The sequence below is a fragment of the Mixophyes fleayi genome, chromosome 5 (genome assembly GCF_038048845.1).
Source record: "Mixophyes fleayi isolate aMixFle1 chromosome 5, aMixFle1.hap1, whole genome shotgun sequence".
In the NCBI taxonomy this organism is placed as follows: Eukaryota; Metazoa; Chordata; class Amphibia; order Anura; family Limnodynastidae; genus Mixophyes; species Mixophyes fleayi.
Window position 1 is genome coordinate 76,895,509 of NC_134406.1, and position 25,097 is coordinate 76,920,605.

The following is a 25,097-nucleotide window of genomic DNA, read 5'->3' on the forward strand; positions in this document are numbered from 1 at the left end:
TCTAATTTTAGTAACTCTTCAATGTGAAAACAGGAGATTTATGTTATGCATACAATTCCCCATAAATAATTGTTCTAACCTCTACATGTTATGAATTATATACAACTCACCTTAACTAAAATATTTTTTTTTTAAAATCTAACATGTAATGTAATATGTAAGTTGTCATATTCAGGCTTTGTGCATCTTAATAAGACCCCATGAAGCCCTAGGCAACATCATTGTCATTGCTCCCTTTCAACCTCCTTTTTTCAAAATTAAACAAAATAATAACACGTTAGGATAATCATTGCCGCTCAGTGCTCTCTGGGCCCTAGACAAGAGCCTAGTTTGCCTCATGGATGATGTGGCTATGTATGTGATTTGATATTTAGGTGCATAGAATGCAGTAGTAGTAGAGCATTTTTCAGTCTTTACCCTGGAGCACAGTCTTAGGCTGTAAGCAAGTTCAGATTTATCTTGGGGGAGGAGAAATCATGCAAGTTACACTACACAACCTGGCGTAGTAATCACTCTGCATCATGTCTATAATCTGTTTTTCCCTCCTAAAAATGTCTACCAAAAAAGTACATTTGGTTCATAGTGTAAAGAGATGTATATGGAAAACCTGTTCTTGAGCTTTCATAAGGGCTACAGAAACTAAACATAGCAATCATGAAATTAGCAGCTTTTTATAAACTATTTAACTTACATTTCGAATACAACATACAGTAAAATTGGCTTGGATATTATCATATTTACCTTGATGTACAACAGATGGCAAATTAACTATATTTAGTTCATGCGAGGGTCAGTGATAAAAACAAGCATGAATTTACTGGATTGAAATCGTGCTTGCTGAATCCAAAAAATGTGAAAATGTTTAATCTAGGCCTGGGGTTATGCACATTGCCAAGTCTAACTATGCAAATTGCATCGCAGCATAATTATATGCTTTTCATTTTTACGCATGATCTGCTAGATAACTATGTTATATAAACAGTAACACAACTAAATGACCAGCATTTTGTGTTGCTTCTGTGCCCACATATATAGAGTTCCCAGTCAAAGAGTTCTGCAACATATTATTATTATGTTTGATCTAGCAGTGAATGGCATTTCTGTGCAGCCTCTGGTGTTGCATCATGGGGGGAACAAGGAAAGACAGTGGAAGGTGGCTCTCAAGCATAACTGTCCTCTATCATTTTTAATAACTAAACCGCCATCCTATCCTAGTTGTGGAGAAGGCATTTGTTTTTGTGCTGCACCTGGGATTAACCACAAACTTGGTAGCTGCGAGTAACCTGGGGTATTGCTTTTGCTCTCATGGTTGCTGCTGGCAACAAGGAGGCAGTGGAGATCACCAAAGGAATAACTGAGCTGATCTAAACAGCCATATGTAACTACCCGCTTCATGCTCCTAAAATAGCGGCGGAAGTTGGAGTTCTACACAGAATGTGACGGCTTTCCTGTGAGTGTATAAGTGATCTGGCAACTAATAAAACACATCATTATACAACACTATGCCTGGAAACTTTAAATGCTGGTAACCTATTCAAAAGTGATGATTCCCATACACACTGAAGAGTGACCCGAAATGGTCATCTGTAGTCAGTGTAAGGCACGGAAGGGAGTTTCCCTAAGACACTAGGAAGTATGTAGTCTATATGTGCACGTTGACATAAAGCATTATTCTTTAGGTTTTTATTCTGGTAATGCCAACCTGAGAGAAAACAGAAAAGTTGTCAAGGAAGGTACAAGCACTGCCAAAATACTTGATAAATCGGCCTTCCTGTGCTAACATACTGGTAACCCCTTTGATGTAAAGGGCGGTTCGATAGCGAGCCTTATCAAGAGCGGTTTTTACAGCAATAGTGCTCTTCACCGTTTGACAAATAGACCCCATAGTTTCTCTATAAAAATATTTTTTAAGACTAGAGTGCTCAATCACTGAGCTGGATGAAAATTGAAAACTTTATTATGACTGAAGTCCGGTTTGAAAATACTTCAACCACTAAACTACCAAAACAGTAACACAAATAGACCAGATAGCTGATGGGTAACTTCCACTTCCAGTAATAGTCATATATTTGATTTACTGAAATAGAATGAACACTGAACAGTCCGAACCAATAGTGTGTTAAGTATTTATTATTTTAATTATGGATAATTTAGAACATAAATTGAGCCTGGTACACACTACAGTAATTTCATGCCATTATCGTGCAGATCAGACGATAAACGATCGTGTGGAAACATATTGCAAGACTCCCACAATCATGTTTTATCGCACCAAAGCACATGGCACATCTGTTGATTTGGTTTTCTAAACTTCTTTAAAATCACGATCAACAATGGAACAATATCAGGCAAATGTGGAAGTGTGTGTGCACTCATGACCTCCAGTGTAGGCAGATTGCTGTAGAGTGTGTCACAATCTTTTCAGCAGATGGTTATGAGAGATGAATAGCGCAGAACTGAAGGTAGATCATGTAGGCGTGTACACATAAATCTGCATGCTCATCTGGACTTTCAGTCGTTGGTAAAATGGTTAGTGAGAAATTTTCTGTAGTGTTTCCACTTTTAGGTAGCGTTTTTCTACGCACCTCTGGAAGTTGTAAGATGAAACGATTTATTTAATTCTGTCAGTCTGTGCAGGTTTCATTCATTGAACTCCAGAGACCTGGCAGGCTTAATTAATTGCAGGCTTGGCAGTGGTTCTTCAATTGTAGGCTTGGCACTGGGAGCAGTGCTTTAATTGCAGGTTTAGCACTTAGCAGTGTTGTATAGGCAGAGCTCAATTGAATCTCAGGTGAGACATCACAAGTTACAGAATCCATCCCTCTATGGCATCGCTCTCTCAGTGCAGGAGCCAGGAGAGTTGGAAGCTACCTCGTGGCTCCTGCATTGACAGAGTAATGCTGTGGGCAGATGGATCTTGTGGTGTGTCATTGGAGAGGTGTCATCACAAGTCAATGCAGCAAGCATTGAAGGGAAGAGATGCACCTGGCTTGTGCAATAACAGGAGGGCAGGGGCAGTCAAGTCGTGGTAATGCAGTAAAAGTAACGGGAACTCCTGCTTTTACCTGGGACAAGTGCAGGTTGCAATTGTGGCTGTATAACTGTGGGTGCAGGGTGGGCTTGCCCATATGTCATGGGGGCTGGTATGGGGCCACCTTGACTCATGAACCCATGATGGATACACTAATGGATTGAGGGCCAATTGTCACAGGCATGGAGGGCAATGTTTTGAAAACAAACTGTAATGGTGAAAAAAAATTAAATTCATTTTGTGCTTTGCATATCGCAAAAAGAATAGCCATGTCCACCACATACTGTACAGCCCTGTGCTCAACATAACAACCTAGGGCCTGATTCATCACAGCACGCATACAGTGTGCATTTGTTTCGTGCCTGTGCACACCCAAATTCAACAAGGAGCGGATCTGAAGAAACATGCGCTGATGAATGCAGGTGTAGTTCTCTGCTCTACTACACAGGGCACTGTTGGATACATTCAACACTTATGTGGGATATATATTCTCAAAAGAGCACACAGAAAAAATCCAAATATTGATGTAATGTCACCTGGTAGAAACAGGCATTAATGGTAAAACAGTAAAAAAAAAAAAAAAAAAAAGTTTTTTGTATTAGGATGTTATTAATGTCTACTGTATATAAAACACATTTTTACAGTTGCTACTGCTTGCATACATCTGTTCTAACATGTATACATAGCTGTCATCATTAATAAGCAGCACTTTAGCTGGAGCAAGAGCTGAAAAACAAGTACTTTAAATTGCACAGAGCTTGGATCGGGCTCTGCTGCATGCGCTCGCGATTGCATGCCCTTACTGTACATTGACTATGGCCAAACACCCTTTCCCTGCATTTGCCCATAGTCAATGTACAGTAAGGGCGTGTCAGTAAGTGTCCTTTTCACTTAATTGAGTGTGGCTACGTTCTGTGGTGTATAAGTCGGTTCTGGGCATGTGCAGAGTGATTTTGCAGTTTGTACACACAAAATCGCTATTTAAGTTCCTTGATGAATCAGGCCCCTAATGTCTACCACATGTAATCTCATCCATACCCTTCATAATCGCATCATACTCACCACTGTCCTATACCCATAATTACAGCCTCGGCCCACCACAGTCCTGTGCCCATTAGCGCCTTGTGCTCAGCATAACATGGGGTGACAGGCAGCAGGGAGGGGGAGTGAGGCAGATGGACTGTCAGGCAGCAGGGAGGGCCTGAACATATTGAGGGGGGAGTTCACCAATATACAGTATTGTGGGACATATACAACAATATACAGCAGCCTGGGGAGATAAAAATATAGATATAAGGGGGAGGGCCACAATGCACAGCTCTCTTTCTCTCATACCCACAGACTCTCAAACAATGAGTCGTATTCGCTGTCTCATTCATACACACACATCTCTCATATACACTGACTCACACACTCTCTGACACACAAACTCTCACATACCTTTTACTGCTTCCTCAGACTTACCCCATGGCTCAGGCAGTGTAGGTAGGAGGACCCTCTCCCAATATATCTTTAGATCTATTTACAACATTTTCCCAAAATGAGCAGAGTTTAGGGCCAAGGATCTCCTGCTGCAAATATGTATGACAGGATGGACTGCCTATGCCACCCTGTCTGTTGCTGCAAATGGGCTGGACTTACTTTGCCACAGTTCCCTTTCTTTATTCCAAATGCGCCCTCTAACCGCAGTAGGAGGGGCTTAAGCTGCTGCCACTACTGGACTCCTTAACAGCATCCAGAACCACGTTACTTCTGGGTAACTGTCGCTGCTAGTGTACCCCGTTGCTGGTGTACCTGGTCTATACCCCTGACCTCTTCCTATGGATCAGGGTTGCTGTGGATGGATTCCCCCTGGCCTATCACACTGGGTAGTGGGCAGAGCGATGGTACCGGAAAGCTGGGTCCAAACCTTAGAAACAGCCAGAAATGGATTACAGTTGGGTCTAATCTGTAGGTCACAGGAATTTCAGCATGGAAGAAGTTGTCAAGCAGGTCTTTGAAGCAAGTGATGTTTATTTAGCTCCAGTAGTCCTAATAAGGACAGTTCACACTGGTTGAAGGTACCAATGATCAAGAGGTCAGAAGAAACAATAATGATACACTTCAGTGTACAAGGGCTCTCTTTTTATACAGTTTTAGAGACTAGTCTTGGCAGGGGGTAAGCCAGCCCTCTGGTCAGATGGCTCCACACAAACTGCAATACTTCATTCAAAGATTAACATCAGGATGTGAGATGTTCTTTAAACATGGATTTTAAATGCATTTTATACTTAACAAAGTTTGCTGTAATCTGTGATATCCTAAATCACATTGATCAGAGATTTCCTTTCACTTTAACCAGGATACAGGTAACGACTCCCTGCCAGGCTTTCAGGCCAGAGCAGGCATCTGGCACTTCACATCAAAAGACTTAGTTAGCATTTCCTGCGATTAGCAAAACAGACTCCCTCTCCACATATACCTAATTGGGGTTTCCTCTAGAAAGGTTAAAACTAAAAATGAATTTCCTCCCCTGGTCTCAGAAATAAAGACATTTCCTATACCAAAATACACACAATATCAAAAATAAGTACATTTGCAATTATATAAATAAGAGCCCTGCGCTATTTCCTTTAGATAAATTTATACCATAAGTTATTTATAAGTGATCCAGCCACACTATGCATCTCCAACACTGTACCAGTGTGTAAATATAATATTTTGGGTAGGACATTTATTTATGTTAATTTTTCCCACCCAAAAGTTTTTCAATTGCTAATTTTTAAGATCCGAACGTATCTCAGCTAATTTTGTTTCAAAATTTCATCATAGTTTCAATCATCTGGTTCTTTGGTTACTTTGATCCGCAAATATGTCATTTGAGAAGGATGCCATTTAAATTCAAAAGTACTTTGTAGGCCAAGTGTTGCCTTTTCTGGTACATTTAACTTGAGATCTATGGAGTTAGAAAATTTGAGAGATAGCAAAACTTCTGGAATTCAGAAGATAGCTTGGGTGAAGAGATTACTGGCCGTCTGCATAAAGAGCAAGATTGTGATCTACCTCAACGACTCAAACCCATTAGTTGACTGTATTAGCTAATATCGCTCTTGCTAAGGCTTCCATGCATAATATTAATCTTACAGGAGAAAGTGGGCATCCCTGTCTCATGCCAATGGAATTGTTGAAGGGATTTGCTAACATTCCATTAACTTAATTAAAGATTAATCTTGGCAACCAGTTTTTCATAGAGAAATATTTTTTATTAAGCAATGGGGGCCCAAACCCATATGCTTAAGCAATCTTCTCATAAACTTGCATTCAATTCTATCAAATACCCTTTTTGCCTCTGTAGAGATGAGGATTATGGTTGTTTTGAAATTGAGACCAGGGCGTAAATTTATCAAATTATGGGTTTGAAAAAGTGGAGATGTTGCCTATAGCAACCAATCAGATTCTAGCTGTCATTTTCTAGAATGTACTAAATAAATGATAGCTAGAATCTTATTGGTTGATATAGGCAACATCTCCACATTTTCATACCCGCAGCTTGATAAATTTACCCCCCGTAGTATCAATTCTCAAAGAGGGACAAACGGTTAACTTTTTCTGCACTTGTTTATTGGTATGCGTTAAAACCATTTAGCTGGTCAGATGCGAAAGTTAATTTTAAACAAAATAAAATAATATTTAGTTATAAATGTATAAGTGTATAGTTAGATATTTTATAGAGACATCTGCAAGTGTCTTTTATTATCTTTTTGAAGGTCTTATAATATGATATTGATGTTGTAGATCCACTGTTAGCTCTAATATTTTCTCTATAAAATCTTGCTGGCTCTGGTTACTTGATAACTTGGGTGCCCATGGTGGGAGGGAAGGTAAGTCACAAAATTTATGAAAACTACAAAAAGTAACTGCCATGAATGATGGGAGGATATCTTAAGTAATTATACAAAGTACAATATAACAATATTACGTAAACATATAAAACACTTTACCATTAAACACTGAACATATAAAACAGTTTACATATTTAACCATTATATATTGCCTCAGGATCACATATTACCACTGTCCAGAATGGCTTATGAATGATAATTCTAGTTCATACTTGCCAGCTCTCCCGGAATATCCGGGAGACTCCCAAAATCTGGGTCAGTCTCCCGGGCTCCCGGGAGAGAGGGTAATTCTCCCGATTCCCGGGCAGCGTTGGTAAGTGAATGGAGGAGGCAGGGCTTAACTGCATCACGGCCGCGTCATTGTGGCCCTGCCCCCTTGTTTTATTGGACAAAACAGGTTGTGACAGCTTTGGGGGCGTGGCTAATGGTGCAATTCTTTGAGCCCCGCCCCCACTCACCCACCTGACCCCCGGACCTCCCGGAACTTAACCTGCCAATGTTGGCAACTATGTTCTAGTTGTCTTGTCCATGGTGGTCAGCAAGTGAATGTGTGGCCAGAAAATTTTCTGCTAAAGGAAGTGACCAACAAAAATAAATTTTGTCTTAAGCTATGTTTATTAGAAAGGCGTCTGTGAGCAGAGACCTGCCCAGACAATGGCCTCTGCGGGACATATTTTGCTAAGGGTGTGACTAACAGAAATGACTAAAAGAGAGACCCTCTTTATCACACTACAGGCACAATCTGAAATTAGCCCAAGTTTACAATACAGTTTCGTAAATAGTTATCTGAGAGCTGTCACATAGATTGTAAGCTTGCGAGCAGGGTCTTCTTACCTCTCTGTCTGAATTACCCTGTATTGTTTTATTACCGTGTTTGTTCCCAATTGTAAAGCGCTACGGAATCTCCTAGCACTATATAAATAACTGTTGATGATGATGAGAGCAGAAGAGCTTCAGTATGAACAGCACAAGGACTGAGTGTTATATTGTATTTTGATGATGTTATTGATGTATAGAACTGAGGTCCTCTGGTGGCTACAAGTGGTATTTCATGAGAGTTGAGATAGTGACGGGATGGATTGTGTTGGGAAAGTAGTGATAGATGCACTGTAAGCAGTGAAAATTCAGGCTCAGTATTCCCTAGTCCTTGAATACAGGAAAAGGTGAGTATACTAATGTTGATGTGGCCTGAGGTAAAGATTAAACAGACTCACCAAAGGTGACAGATGGAGTCCTCATCAGCAGCAGGAAAGAGTAGATAGACAAGTTCACCAATTAGAGTGTTCAGGCACATAAAGATAATGTAAGCCTTAAATTTGAAGTTGATGAGGCCTCAGTGAGGTCTTTGTTAACAATGTAGGCCTAAGGATCTTTTATATGAAGGTCCAAGCTGTGGGCCACATTACTGGCCGAGTTTTTATCCGCATGTGATGTTAGTCAGGGGTTCTCTGGGGATGTTTCCCCAGGATTCAATACCCAGGTTAGGAAGGTCTGGGTTGAAGCTCAAACGTTTTCTGACTGACTGCAAAGGTAGCCGATTGGTGAATCCCAAAGTAGGCGGATCACAGTAGATTGGGGATGACAGGTTTGATGGTAGTGTGAGATCCAGCCTGAGAACCTGGTCATCTCCAATGGTGAGATGCTTCACTAGGCTCACAGCAACCGCAAGGCCTGGCTTGAGAATCTCTGGGGTTGGGTGAAAACCACAGTAACCCCGTTTCTCTAAGTCAAATAAGGAGTCTTTTACAGGGTTCAGTTCCAGAGGGAATTAAAATCACCGGTTTGAAATCTATTTATTTCTATCTACTTCGTAAAGGGGACGATAATTGTATCTGGCCCATTTAAGGATTTCCATGTGAAATAAGCTACTATTTTTTTTTATATCTTCTGCTTTTTGTGTTTTATTCCACTGCAAACTAAAGAAATTCACATGTGGATACCAAAATATGTTTTAATGTCATTCATTTTCTGTAAGAAATGGTGCATTATTAAAAAAAAACAAGGGTACCAATATAGCTCCTTTTTTATTCAAGTATAACAACAAGAGAATGTGTCTTGTTTCACATTGATAAACATTCAAAAATTATAAATAACATGAAGAAATGACACAATTTTTTTTAAAATAAACATGTATATTACAAACGATATATAATAACTCAGCATTCTTATTAAGTAAACTTCACCACATACATAGTTTTGAGACAAAGTAGTATTCACATTTAAAGTTAAGGATCCCTATAAGCTCTTCGTCCCATTCTTGTCCTAGAAAGCGTCTGTAGAAAACCCATATTGTTCCATTGACAGCTATTGCTGAATTGGGTGTAGTGTATTGATAGACGGTGGGTCAAATAAAGAGTCACTTCTATTTTTAAGTGATTTTGTTGCACCCATTTACCTTTCATTGTATGGTTGCAAACAAGCACCACACATGCAGCATTACTCTGCAATTGCACAATCTTTTATAAACACCCCTACACCACTTGCATATGGACTTGACATCAGAGGTGTTATTCAAATTAAAAATGTTAAATTTTATGTTATCACACATGTAACTATATTACTGATTTTCTGATTGAAAAAGTATCTTTATTTGTATAAAGGTACAAAAAAACCACACAATACATTACATTCAAGTGCAATACACCGTGAAGCATAATATCATAATCATTCATAAACTGTAGTACAATGCGAGGCATAAAGTGCAAGATATGACATCCTACACTATACATCAAGTACTGCACTAACAATACAATCTTAAACAGCATAACAAATTCAAAAAGCAATGGATGCGAAGGGGGGGTGGGGGGTAAGTGAGATGGGTAGGGAGATCACAAGCCCGAAGCTTTATTGAGAGACGGACACAAATAAGGGAAGGGTGCATAAATTAAGGCAGGACATTCAACAAAACTTCAAACAGTGATGGGGGAATGGGTTGGAGAAGGAGACACAAGCCCAATGCTTTATTGAATAAACAGACACATAGGGGGAGAAGAAGAAGAGGGAGACAAAAAGTTAATCATCTTCCTCTTCCTCAGGACTGTCAATGGTGTTATAGTCTCTTAGCAGAAAGTGGATCAGCCTGTGACAGTCCTGGATGGTCATCTTCTCCTTTTTCAAGATGAGGCGATTCCTGGCAAGCCAAATAGCGGCCTTAAAACAGTTCATAAGGCGCCAAGCCTCCTGGAATGCCCCAACAGTGTGGATCCCAGGAAATAATCCATAAAATACTGAATGGTATGAAAGGAAAGTCCTGGGCACACTGTCCTTAAGTTCGTGTTCCAGTGCATCCAACAGTTCCTGTGCAGTGGGGCAGTCCCAAAAATTATGCTGAGCTGTTTCCCTTCTGGTGATACAAAAGGGGCAGTGAACATATCTGCACAGGTTGCTGGAGTGTGTGAATGTCCTGAGAGGCAGACTCCCCTGGATAGCCATCCATGCAATGTCTTTATGTCTATTAGTCAGCCTCTTAGAGGCCACATTCTCCCACACGTGTTTTGCTGTAGCAACAGGGAGCCCTGGAAGACTCCATATTATATTTAGCTCTGATGAGCTTGTGGACAGTTTTTGGCTTCCACAAGTCTGGTTTAAGTCCCTCCAAATAGTGCTCCCTCACAAATTGTCCAACAGCCAATTAAAACCGAGGTGTAGTCCAGTTGTAAAGGAAGGAGCTGTCCCACTTGTCCCAACCCAGGGACCTCCAAAGAGGCAGGAGGAAAAAGCGAGATATGGACTTCCCAGCAGAGCAAATGTTCTTTTCAGAGTCCTGCAGATGAAGTTGCAAACAAACAAGGCCTGCAACATTTTGGGGATGTCCGCTATCCTTTTCCTACCCTTGAGGGACTCCTTGTACATAACCGACCGCTTCACTCTGTCCATTTTGGAGCCCCAGATGAAGTGGAAGACTGTCCTCGTGATGGTCTTGCAGACGGCAGCAAGAGGTGACCGTGTACAGCAGAACGTGAAGGATCTCGTTGCGCAGCACCAGTGCTTTGCCTTTCGATGGTAAGGTCTCTGAGGCTCCACAAGCCAACTTTCTGTCTCACCATAGCAAGTCTGTCTTCCCAACACTTCAGGGCCGCCTGCTCTCCACCAAACCAAACTCCAAGAATTTTAATTAAGTCTGACTTGATTGTGAAGGGCGAGAAAGAATATGTGTACCCAGGCACTCTAAGGGGAAAGGACATACAATTGTTTATACTTCAAATCTTTATTAGGTATCAAGTTGATTAGCGAAATATTAAAACAAATACACAAAGTGAGATAATTAGTGAACCAAAAATTCATACACTGTTAAAACTAGCAATTGAATGCTAGACTGTGCCGTTCTTGGGTTTTATTAAGATTGATGAATATAGATACCCTTTTTATCATCATTGTAACCTGATGTCCTAACCCAGTATTAGGTACTGACCCTATATTCATGTACATTACAATTTTTATTACAATATGATTCATCAACTGATTAGGATTCTCCCTTTTTTTTTTTATATGTTGAGTACTATTACTAAAATTCTCCTCTCTTGTATACACGATCGCCAGCCAAACAAATAAATGAGGTTGTTTCTTTATTACCATCATACCTTTTAACACTATCACTTACCTGTTTATGTATTTTTTTTTTGTCATCAGTGTAATCCAATGTCCTGATCTTCTATTAGGTACTGAGCCAGTATTCATATACATTCTAACTATTATTGTGAAATGATTCATTAACCGATTAGGATTCTCTTTATCTCACATATGTTGAGCGCTATTATCAAAATCCTCCTCTTTTTTATATACGATCGCCTGCTAAATAAACAAATGAGGATGTTTCTGTATTTCCCATTTATCTATCAGTGATGAGGTCTAGCGCCTTCAAATGGCTATAAGAGATGTCCATCACATCTCTCTGACTACTGTCACTACAAACGTCTCTAGGCCTAACGTCATAATGGGCGTCTTTTAGGTCTTTAAATAGCGAATAGAATGACTGACTCGGTTTGCCTGTGAAAAAGCTTATTAGCGAAACGCGAGTTGGCGTTTCTGTGCCTGGTTGCCTCTAATACATGCTCGATATTTAGTAGAGTTTAGACCATGCGAGTGTTAGGATAGGACACTAGATCGATACTATATCATGTTATCTCGCGTTTTAGGCTACAGATGCCTCAGCGAGATTCTCAGTTAGCTCACTTATTCAGGTTATGCTAATGTGTGTTAAATCAGCCTTATGTTATAGTCACTATCAGCTGTGACCCCGCGCCTCAGGCTCGTGTTGCTTTAGTGTTATTAGCAGCTCACTACTTTCAGAGCTAACGAGTGTGATTATATTACCTGAATAGGGGTTTTCAGGTAGTGAGGAATATCATATTGTAATAGAACCATCTTAATCGTTGCTACTGATGTATGGCAATACTCTCTACTTATAAAGTGACACTATCTGCAAATATTACATATGGCTACCCATAAGTCAGCCAGATCAAATCACTCAGCAAGTTAATGATAAGGTCTATATTTGAATAGAGGCACTAATCTATTACAAATATAAGTGATTGGCGGTTAAGAGATTTATTATTAAAGTACTGGATAAACTAGACAACAACCAACACTATATTCATCAATCTTATTAAAACCCAAAAAACGGCACAGTCTAGCATTCAATTGATAGTTTTAACAGTGTGTGAATTTTTGGTACACTGATTATCTCACTTTGTGTATTTGTTTTAATATTTCGCTAATCAACTTGATACCTAATAAAGATCTGAAGTATAAACAATTTTATGTCCTTTGCCCTCAGAGTGCCCCGGTACACATATTCTTTCTCTTACTCTTTGTGTATTTACAGTAACTAATGTGTGAGTGCACCTATCCTAGTTGAAAAGATTTTGCAGTCATTATAATTATTTGTGTCCGATCACAAGTTCATTACATTGATGGAGACAATAATGAATTAATTTCAATATCTACACTAGGATACTGGGCCTACCCAGTGCGGTACACCTATAGTTTGATTGTGAAGGGGAATGCAGCGGGGGATGACATGCCACAGCCAAAAGAGCATCGCCTCTGACTTCCCGCAGTTGACCTTTGCCTCTGAAGCTCGGCCAAAGTTCTCACAGATCTGGAAGAGTACTGTCACCGATTGCTGGTCAGCGCAGAAGACAGTGACGTCATCCATGTAGAGCGAACACTTGGCCTCTGGATGGTCTGGACCCGGTGCGGTGATGCCTCTTATCTCTGGATTCCACCTGAGCGATTTCGTGAAGAGCTCTATACACAAAGAAAAAGAAGAGGTGAAAGAGGGCAGCCTTGTCTCACCTCAGACATGGCTGAAAAGGGGTCAGTCTTCCAGCCATTCACCAACACCGAGCTGTGGATATCAAGGTATATTAGGTAAACATAAGAACAAAACACATCCCCCAAGTCAAACCTGTGCAAAACCCTACACATAAAATCATGTGAAACACAATCAAAGGCCTTCTCCTGATCAAGACTGAACAGAGCCACGTATGCATGGAGATCTTTGATGTAATGAACCATGTCCCTCAGCAGCGCAAGGCTATCTGCAATCCTGCGACCAGGAATATTGTAAGTCTGATCTGGATGAACAATCTGCCCAATGACAACCTTTAGCCTGTTGGCTAGTACCTTGGTGAGGATCTTGTAGTCCATGTTCAGGAGAGAGATGACCCGCCAATTTTTAAGGTCACATCTCTCCCCCTTGCACTTGTACAGGATCGTGATCAGTCCTTCTATCAGAGTAGGAGGCATTCTGCCCTCCACTGAGATCTCCTCGTACAGCTCTAGCAGGTCTGGGCCAATGAGGTCCCACAGCACTACATAGAGCTGCGCTGGGAGAGCGTCAATGCCCGAGATCCTACCCGGCCTAAAGGATCTAGCGCCAGAGTGCAGCTCCCCCAACAACTCCCATGACTTTCCCCTTTCTGGGAATGCCGGTCTCATCTCGCATTCCCAGAAAGGGACATGAGGCTAGAGTGGAGTTTTTCTGAAAAAGAAAGAGTTACATTTCTCACCCCTTTCCAGGTTCTCCACCTTGGAATGGAAGGCGATTTGCCTGGACTCCTCCTCTAAGTGCCTTTTCATGCCCCCCTTGGCCTTCGCCGGGTCATCCTTCACTTCCCAGCCGCAAAGTTGGACATCCAACAGGGACTGCAGTTGCTTTGCATCCTCCTGAACTTTGTCTTCCTCTCACACGCCTGTTGTCTTCCCTTAGCCTGAAATAAAGTGCGAATTTTGACCTTAACATATTTTTTCCAGTTATACATGCAATCAAAATAACATTTATTATTTTCCACATTATGCAGGCATCCCTCAGCTCCAATGCATCCTCCCTCTCCAGCAAGACACAATTCAATTTCCAGGAGCCTGGGCCAGGAGGAAAACGGTGGTCCAGAACCCCCTCAAAGAGAATGGTCCTGTGGTCTGAGAAGAAGCAGGGAACCATGACATGCCTGTTTTGTCGTACTGCTCTCTAGGTAAACACAAAGTCAATATGGGAACACACTGAGCCATTGGGTAGGCTCCAAGTATAATTTATAGAGCCAGCTCCCATGAATCCCACTGCATCCTGCAAAGATGTTTCAGCTACCATCTCCTGCAGCAACCTAGGAGAAACATCAAGTTTAGTAGTGCTGTGAGTACTACTTTCTCCTTCCTCTATAGGACAGTTTAAAATCCCCAGCCATCACTACCGCCCTGGTGGTGGTGAACTGGACCAACAGAGTCTGGAAAAGCTCCAAACGCTCATTCTTACTAGGGGATGCATACACACAGATTAGCATGATAGGCTCAGCCGCCCAAGAGCCATCGACGATAAGCGATCTGCCACAGACAAACTACTGAACGGAATCTAGTGTGAAGAGGCTTCCCCTGATAAGTATGACGACCCCTGCAGACTTACAGTCACTCCCCCCAGACCAATAGGAGGGCCCATGAGACCACTGCCTGCCAGGTGTCTATAAGTGCTAAAAAAAAAGGCAAAGAACATTCCTGCAACATGTAAACATTTCTAATAGTTAAGAAAAGTAAACACAGACTGACGTCTAATGTTATCCTTAACACTCCTCACATTAATGGTAAAAAGAGAAAAAATAGCCATTTGTTGGGAGAAAAAAGAAAGTTAGCGCATACAATACATCAGTTAGCATCCTTGTCAGGAGGATCTTGGTCCGGTCTGCCCATATCCCCATGTTGAGATGGGAGCAGGCATCTCTCTTCCAGCTGATCGAAAAGGCAGATGTCGGGCAGCTGCAGGCATTCGTCCACCTCCAGCTCCTCCGTTTCAGAATCCAGCTGCCAGCAGCTCCTCTTCCATCTCTTCCAGGGCCTCCTCCTGTGGAAAGGGGGCCACGGCAAGCTTGACCACTGACTTCTTGGAAGTTACAGAGTTGGCAGCTGGGCTGTCAAGCTCTTTCCTCTTCCTCCTCAATTAGCTTTTCATACCTGCAGCAGACACAAGAGGGGAGTGTGACTGGATCACTTATAAATAACTTATGGCATAAATTTATTTAAAGGAAATAGCGCAGGGCGCTTATTTATTTAATTCCACATGCACTTTATTTTGATATTGTGTATATTTTGGTAAGGGAAACCTTTAATTTCTGAAACCAGGGGAAGAAATTTGTTTATTGGTTAGCCTTGCTAGAGGAAATGCATTATATTTTAAGGTATATATCTGATACAATAAGCCTTATGTGTGTTGTGATGTAGGAAAATGGCTTGTTTGGGATTGCAGAACACAGTGACCACTCCACAAAATGGGGATTTTGGTGACAGATGGGGACCAGAGTAGGGGGGTGGACCCACCACAGCCTCTCAATGAACAGAGACTGACTTCCTGCCTTATGGCAGGCCTAGCACCTGAATTGTCCCTACAGGCTTAGTGCCTTAATTACTGTCCACTTTCCTAGGCTCTGAGCCTAGCAAAATCTCTGCACAGGCTGTTAATCAGGCCCCCGTTCAGAGGACCTGAATAACTATGGCCCCAGAACAAACTGCAGGGCAAAATTACTGCGTCCAAAATAATATTTTAAAGCCTATAATTAAAGTAAGGGGCCCACAAGCCTTGTGCCAGACTATGTGTTGCACGGGTAAAGTGCCCAAAATTATACCCTTGTGCCCGACATTGGTGACAGCGGGCAATGATGACATAAAGTATGTAAAACATATTAACCTGCTCTACGCAGGAAAACAATCTTCTTCCTGCTGTTTACATCTGCATTTCTTCCAGCCAGCAGTGCTTCTTCTCCTATTCGCCGTGGTACTTGCTTGAAGAGATTTTGTCTTCTTCAAACTCTGGCATCTGTACTCTTCTTTCTCCGCACATATTTCTTCTTTTCTTGATTGCACCGCTCTTCAGGTCCTCTCTTCTTCCCTGCCTCCGGAATTGTGCAATTCATAATACACAGGAAATGCTTTGCTTATAATTCACAATTACCACTATTTCACCATATCATTTAAATAATTTCACAGGATTTTAATTAAGGTTTTGTTATTATTTTAATGCACAATAATAAAGATTTAATTTTCAAATTGTTCTGAATCAGCTGCAGGACCACTTCATACAGCTTACACACACCACATCATGAAATACACTATATGGACAAAAGTATTGGGACGCTTGACCATTACACCAACAGGGACGGTAATGACATTGTATTCAAATACGTATACTTTGACAGCAATAACAGCTTCCACTCTTCTTGGAAGGCTTTCCACAAGATGTTGGAGTGTTTCTGTGGGAATTTGTGCCCATTCATTCTGTAGAACCCTTATGAGGTCCAGCACTGATGTTGGATGAGAAGGCCTGGCTCGCAATCTCTGTTCCAGTTCATCCCAAAGGTGTTCAATGGGGTTGAGGTGAGGGCTCTGTGTGGGCCAGTCAAGTTCTTCCACACCGAACTCATCAAACCATGTCTTTGCTTTGTGCACTGGGGCACAGTCATGTTGGAGTAGAAAAGGGCCTTCCCCGAACTGTTGCCACAAAGTTGGAAGCATAGCATTGTCCAAATTGACTTGGTATGCTGAAGCATTAAGATTGTCCTTTATTGGAGTTAAGGGGCCTAGCTCAAACCCTAAAAAATAGCCTCATACCCTTATCCCTCCTCCACCAAACTTCACAGTTGGCATTATGCAGTCAGACAGGTAATGTTCTCTTGGCAGCCGCCAAACCCAGAGTCGCCCATGTGAATGCCAGAGAAACGTGGTTTCTCACTCCACAGGAGACGTTTCCACTGCTCCACAGTCCACTGTTGGTGTGCTTTACACTACTCCATCTGAGTGGTGTGAGGCTTGCATGCAGCTGCTCAGACATGGAAACCCATTCCATTAAGCTCCCAGTTTTTGTGCTTACATTAATGCCAGTGGAAGCTTAAGCTATGGAATCAGCATATCTTTGGCAACTTTTACGCACCATACATCTTAGCCGCCATTCTGTGATTTTACGTGGCCTTCTGCTTCGTGGCTGAGATGATGTTGTTCCTAAACGCTTACACTGTCTAATAATATCACTTACAGTTGACCATGGAATATCAAGCAGGGATAAAATTTCACAAACCGTCTTATTGCAAAGGTGGCATCCTATCACATTACCACGCTTTTCCTGAGCTCTTCAGAACAACCTATTTTGAATCACAAATGTTTGCAAACGGAGACTGCATGGCTAGGTGCTTGATTTTAAACACCTCTGGCAAAGGGTCTGATTGAAACACCTGAATTCAATAATTAACAGGTGTGGCCAAATACTTTTGTCTATATAGTGTATGTGTGTTTTTAAAATGAGAGCTAACTTTCCACGAGATAACCAGTGCACACTGTCAGAGTAGAACAAAATAAATATAAGACATACACTTACAACTGTCGCAGGGCAAAGGATCTGAACTTTGAATGTGGATTTTTCTTCAACGTCAGAAAACCTGAATTAAGGAGAACCACACCACAGAACGGTCTGGAATTAAAATTGGTTTACTTATAGCATAAGACAAATTGTGGAATATATGTGTCTGTATTATGAACCATGGCCATCAGAGCATTCGATAGGCAAGTATATTCTCTATCAGCAGGGTGTGTAGTTCTCCACTAATGGGATCTACGTGCTAATATAACAGTAATGGGCAACCGGATACATTTTAAGGGCCGCATGTGTAGTCCTCCATCCTTCAAAAGGGATGCATAGTGACTTTAATTTAAAGCCCAAAATGATCACAACAGTCATTCAAAAATGCCCCCAAATGCCCTGCTAACCCCACACTTACCAGAAAATTTACCCAATACCTTCAGATGAAAAATTAACTCCAAAACTTCCCTTCATGCAACTAAGACCTCCCTACTCACTAAGAGTAGCATTGACCACCCACTATTAATCTAGAAGTCTAACTAGTTACACTATATAATTGTTTTTGATTAATGTTTTTAATGGGGGCCTAAAATTGCTTACAATTCAACACAAAAGTTTTAGCTGCACTGGATATTTGATAGCTTATCGTCACATGGTCATTGTCACGGTCAGGGCCGTCTTTCCGATTGGGCACGATGGGCAAGTGCCCGGGGGCCCAGTGGGAAAGAGGGCCCAAGGCAATGAAAATACAAAATCATGTAGGAAAAAAAAATAATTACTTTTTGCGGTCCGCTCAGGTCAAAGGCGATCCGGCTCCCTGGTCCCCTCTTCCGTGCTGTGCTTGCAGGGAATGTCAGGTGTGATGAAGTCATCATGCCCGACATTTCCTGCGAGCACAGCACGGAGGACTGCAGCACGGACGACTAAAGAAAAAAGAAGAGAAGGGGATCGGACTTAGGCGATTATAAGGTAAGTTAAGGGGGCCCCTATATATATATATATGTAAAAAAAATTATTTTATCTTTATATATATATATATATATATATATATATATATATACACGCATATATAAAATCACTTTTTTTACATATATATATATATATATATATATATATACAATCACTTATTTTTTTTACAAACACACACATATATATATATATATATATATATAAATATATATATATATATATATATATATATATATATATAAATATATAGGGGCCCCGGTGCACTGCTTTGCCCGGGGGCCCATAATGTTGTTAAGATGACCCTAGTCACGGTAGGGCTACAGGAGGTGCTACTGACTGGTATTGACACAACTAAACAAGGAGGCGCGGAATCTAACGCACCCCCGGTATTCACCAGGGACCCCCGCAAGGAGGTATGGACTCCTGCATGAGGTGCGCAGGTAGTGAATCTCCAGGTTAGTCACCAGTGCAGTAGTGTGGAACAGGAATGGTCGAACGGTCTGGGTCAGAAGCCAAACAGGAGTGAAGTACCCAAGGATAAAGCAGTGAATGGTCACAGGGAAGCCAGAGGTCTAAACCAAAGAGATGAGAACGGCACCAGGGATAACACAAGAGAGTAGTCTGGGGATAAACCCAAAGGTCAGAGCCAAAACACAATGCAGGAACAGGAACAGAAGGCTGGAGCTGGAGAACCAATACTTTGGCACCAGATACATCCAGAAGGAGGTCTAAATAGAGGGAAGTGCTCCCTGATAGGCAGTGGTGATTAGGTGATCAGCTGCAGCTGAACCGCCGGCGAGAAGGAGAAGTGCATCCCGCTGCTAGGCAACGGGAAGTGGACATCATTGCGCATGCACTCACAGCATGGCCATCCGGAATCAGGAAGAGCATCCCGTTGTCGTCAGCGAGAACAGAAAGGCTTCCATCCCCAGCACCTAGAAGTGTGGGGTGCCTGACAGTCATCTTGTTATTGCGTGATATATGTTATAATTTTATGATATATACAGGCCCGGCACTTTCATTAGGCAACCTTAAGCAGCTGCCTAAGGCGCCAGGACCTGAAGGGCGCCGCTGACTAGATTTTTAAATCTAGTCACTGAATTGCGGCTGTTGTGCAGCGGCAGCGCGGTGGCGGCTGTTTCAAAGCATCCTGCAGCTGCAGGCTCTTCAAATGCGCCCGCAGTTGTCTCTGACTGGCAGACCGTCAGTGATCATTTGATATCTTCGGCGGCGTCAGTGACAGTGTGCAACTCTTCACTCTCTCACACCCAATTTATCAGCACATATTTTCATCAGATTGATTTGTAAATAGACTGTTAAGATTTGTGCAGTAAAATATACTTTGTCTCTTTCCCCCTGTCCAACACTCTAGAAGCCACTTTATGAGCACACAATTGCAGCTTATGTCCTATCCACATGCTATCACTTCTAAAATGGTAGCTAAGAACAGGGGGGGCTATATATAGAAGATATCGATCCAAAACTTGTGAGAACTGACATTTTACAGGAAATTACGTTTTACCTTGAAACAAAGTCATGACTCGGTTGAACTCAGAACCCAAATATTTGGATCTGTCGGATTTCTCAGAATCCAAACCGCTCATCTATAGTTAGCACTTCTGCTTCTGAATATTATGTCTACATGTTTTAGCTGTCCTTCTTTTATGGATTAAAGTATATTTTTAAGGCATTTTAGTAAATAAATTTTTATAATATTAATAGACATTAGGAACATAGTATTGCATATTTTATTATTTTTGATCTTTCCAATAATATATTTTCCTTGCACTGTCTTAATTTTTCTGGTGTCTATCAAGTTAGAAGAAATATGTTGGGTGCTCCCCAGTGCTTTCAACTTGATCACAGGATGATAGTTACCTTGTATTATAACAATTAAATGATCATTGCCTTGAGTACCTCTTTAGATGTTACGATCCTTCTTGCAGCTCAGTCAGTATTGACCTGATATTCCCAGAATGTCAGGTTCCTCTATCACAGGTTGCAGCTGAGTATCGCCAGCAGTGGCTTTGCTTTGACCTCTTCCTCCTGAAGCTCAGTCCCAGGCTCTCATCCTGTAACTGTTCTGGCTGAAATAGAAAAATGGTCTTTTATTTAATTTCCCAGAAGCCCCTGGAGTTCAATGGATGATAGGATATGTTGTCCCTGCTCAGCCACCAATTAAATGTCATTATCCCCAGCAGCTGCCTAGTGATTTGCATTATTAGAAACAACATGTATCCATAGGGTACAGCGGAGGTTACAAACACAACAATCAAACAATAAAATGAAAATATTTAAATCCACGTTAGCTTCTTGGAAATAAAGGCTATGAATAAAATTATATGTGACTGGTCAATAGGTTTCTCTCAAATCAGAGTTCCCTTGTTTCAGCAACCAATTTATTCAAGTACCATGTGGTATGTTGGAGGTAGGTACATAACTAGAAATTGGTTGACACAAAGCATCATTTTGTAATGACCTCCATGTACTGCCCCAAGCAGCGCCGGTGCTAGGGTCCTTGGCGCCCTAGGCACAGTGTGAAAATCGCGCCCCCCCCCTTTAAAAATCGCCGCTGCGCTTCCCTCCCCACCCCTCCCCATGTCTTTCTTTAACTTACCTGCATGAAGCTGCTCCTCTCTGCTCTGTCTTCTCCCCTCCACTCACAGACACTGTCGGGCCGTGATGATGACATCATCACGGCCTGTCACTGTCAGTGAGCGGAGGGGAGAAGACAGAGCAGAGAGGAGCAGCTTCATGCAGGTAAGATTCAATAGCCCCTTCCCTCCTCTCCTCCCCGTGGATTTCCGTTTTTTTTTAATTTCGAGGCGCCCTGCAGGTCCCGGCGCCCTAGGCAATTGCCTAACCTTGCCTAATGGGAGCGCCGGGCCTGGCTCCAAGGTAACAAAAAAACACATAGCTGTGAGCCCCATAGTAGATGTGCCCCATTCTATTATTTGAGTTGCACCTTTGGCTGGAAGCAATGTCTGATCCTGTTTTTTTACTCTGGCATACATGACCATAGAAATGCATGAGATACATTTTTAAATAAAAAAGTCTATTCAGGTCCCCAGAAGAGCAACATAAACTGTAACCCAGCAGCCCATTAGGCCTATTTACCAAACTCAAAAAGGCATAATATCCCTTGAAAATCCTGTTACATAAAACATATGCCTATTACATCTTTTCTCTCTTAGGTCAGATCTATTTGGATAAATCAATTCTCTGTCTCCTAACAGTATATTTTTCTCCTAAATTTACTAGCACATCTGTCCTTTACATTATGATGCTCATGAGTATTGTGTGATGCTTGTAGATATTTATAGGTGGACATGATTTATTATTAAAAGTATGCCAAGGCTCGAATACATATCTATAAATGCATAAAAATAGCTGTATATGTCCATGAAAATGTGTATCATTGTGTTTAATAAAATTACTACTAAACAACTGCACAAAACCATTCAACTTGGCCTATAACATCTCTTTACGATGTCTGATGATAACTATTGCCATCTAGAGGTGAAGAGCAGTATCGCAAACCAACTAAACTTTTTCTCCCGAAAAAGTACATAATGGCGCAGGAAATAAAATCGCGTTGTTTTTTGTTGTTGTTGAGATTGAAACTTCTACAAATACGAAATGTGGACTGTGGTCCTATTATGTTTGAGTAACATTTATTGAGCTCGAAAACAGAAATTAGAAAATATAACCAGAGGCACTTTTATAATAATATTAGTAAAGCTATACTGCAAGTTTTACATAATTAGTGCAGATGCAAAGAGCGTGCAGAAAGCTCTGGCAGGTATTACATCGTATAATGGTACTGAGCGCCTGCATTTTACGCATGCGTAACGTTGTGGGCATTTTCCTGCTCTCTCCAGTCTGTCATTCGGTCTCCGCCTATAGGATTACATTAAGAATGTGAATGGGCGGGGATAGAATGTTATGTGTTGTGACAGACGGCAATTGTCGGAGACAAGGCAAGATTTGTGATTGGAGTGAAAGTGGGAAGGAGACGTGTCCACCCTCCTGTGGCACAGTCTGCTCAGTACCCAGTAACCCACCAGAACCACTGCTGTGGTAGGCTCGACACACTGGCATCAGCCGAGGTACATTACATGGAAATCTGAGTAGTATGGACCTTCTGTTTGCTGCCTTTGGAAACTTACAGGGAAAAACTATAATAGCAGGCTTATCAGTAACGCGATGGTGATGGATGATTTAATCAGATAACGTGGTAAGTATTGGTTTGTCATATTACATGCACTATTATGTCTACAGAAAAGTTAAAATAACCTATTTTTATTCACTTGTCATATGGCAGCATGTAAAACAGTGGGGCAACCTGAAACACTTCAGGGGTGCATGGTGCAGCGCTCAAACCATCTAAAGGCCTCACATTACATTTAGGCGCATATTCAATTGTTTTGAATCCCTACGACGTTAAAACTATTACCGCTATTACGGTAATAGTAAGCTGGATTTCAGCTCGCAGCTCCCTGAGCCGCGTGCTCAAATCCAGCGAGAAAACTATCGTAATAACTGTATTTACGCGCACTATCGCGGCGCGTGCACTATTACCGTTGTTATGGTAATAGTGCGTGTAAATACCGTTTTTCCGGTAGTTTTCTTGTTGGATTTCAGCTCGCGGCTCGGAGCTGCGAGCTGAAATCCAGCTTAGTATTACCGTAATAATGGTAATAATTTTAACGCCGTGGGAATTCAAAACGATTGAATATGCTCCTTAATGTTAGTAATAAGTTAAAACATTAAATTCAGTAAAAGAAAGAGACTCCTATGTACAGTAACATAGTGTTACAAGCTATAACAAACAAATCTGATAATAAACCAGGAAAGAAATGTGGGTTGCAGGTGATGCCTTGGAGGGCCACCTGTTGCCCATTACTGCATTAGGGTGATCTCTGCTCACAGGGCTGCCATCTGCACATAGTAAGAAAGCATATTGCTATTAATTAAAAAGCTGGCGGCAGTGTTGTTAGGGACCTTTGTATACTAAGGAAGCTGCGTGCTGTCCCCGAACCACTTAAAAAGGAGTAGTGCTAAGGACATAACTACCATAGGTGCAGCGCCAGAGTCATAACTTAGAATTCTTGCACCTGGGGCGAGAAAGACAAATGCCGCCCCCTAGCCCTGAATTTTAACCAAATGAACCTAAAATATTTCTAAATTGCGCTCCCCTTCAGCGTTGCGGCCTGGGCGGTCGCACAGTCCTGTGCAGCGCTATGGGGCCCACAGTGGAGGGGGCCTGCTGTCTGTCTCTGTTAAAGCCCCATATGTCAGTTTTTCAACATTGGGCGGTACACAGGGGTCCTTACCAAATTTTTACTATTTTTGGCCACAATATTTAATTACACTCCTGCCGTGCGTCTTGCCCATCTCGCTAGTTAGGTAGCGCATTGAAATGCAGGCAAGCTTAGTGAACCATTGCATAACTGCCAATCACAAGTCTGTTTGCACTGACCTCAAACAAAAGCTCAGCCCTGAGACTCGACAAACTAGAGGAGCAGGCTCACCTCCTGCTTGGATTGGATTGTCGGAGTGTGAAGCAGCCTGTCTCTCATTGTCTTGTGCTGTGACATGGAGAATACTCGTAAAAGAATTTGATGAGGAGAGGAGACCAGTACAGCAATGCTATCTACTGTGCTAAAGTGCTTTTTTCAGGATTTCATTATAGGTGTGCTAAGTTTTGGGGGTTTGAGCAGTTATATTGTGTTTTATTTATTTTTTTCAGTCAACTACATTCCTCATATCTTCTGAAATGTAAAATTCATAGTTTCAAATAATAAATGAGGTTAATTAGGGAATATATTATCTGTTGGCGTCACACATGAAGGAAAAGGTGCACAGCAGATGGTAGGAGCGGAGGACACAGCACAGGAAATCCAGATATACACAAACAGTTATTTTTGTTACAAAGTCATTATAACTGATAAACTATACCCCTAAATTATTGAAGAGTTTTAGACTTTTCTCTGGAAGCTTCCTGGATATTAATCTTTACTTATCCAAACATGGTACAGATGAGTCAATGCACTAAGTGAGTTTTGTTTTAGTCTTGTGGCTTGTTTAGAGATGGCGTGACATGTTTTTACAATGAATATATTACTTGTGTATAATTTTATTTTAAATTGTTTTTATACATTTTGGATCTGTAACCCTTTTAAGCTACTTGCAACTCCTCATAGTACACTTGTGTACATGTACAGCATGGCGTTTTGCCTAAAGACCCTAACTGTGTCTATGAATCAGTCGGAACCCACAGTAATGTACATAATATTATATTTCCTTAGCATACACAGACTATACTATAAACATGACTACAAGTATGCTCTAATCCAAAAGGTAGCCATATTTGTTTAAG

The 25,097-nt window shown here is 41.4% G+C and overlaps 1 protein-coding gene across 2 annotated transcripts in view; it reads left to right on the forward strand.

The window, feature by feature from the left end:
* Positions 1–22,663: 22,663 nt before the first annotated feature.
* Positions 22,664–25,097, forward strand: part of NOD1 (nucleotide binding oligomerization domain containing 1) — a 58,666-nt gene continuing 56,232 nt past the window's right edge. For both annotated transcript variants that reach the window (XM_075212417.1, XM_075212416.1), the window contains exon 1: positions 22,664–22,952. The gene's annotated coding sequence lies outside the window, so the exon portion shown is untranslated. The remainder of the gene's footprint in view (positions 22,953–25,097) is intronic.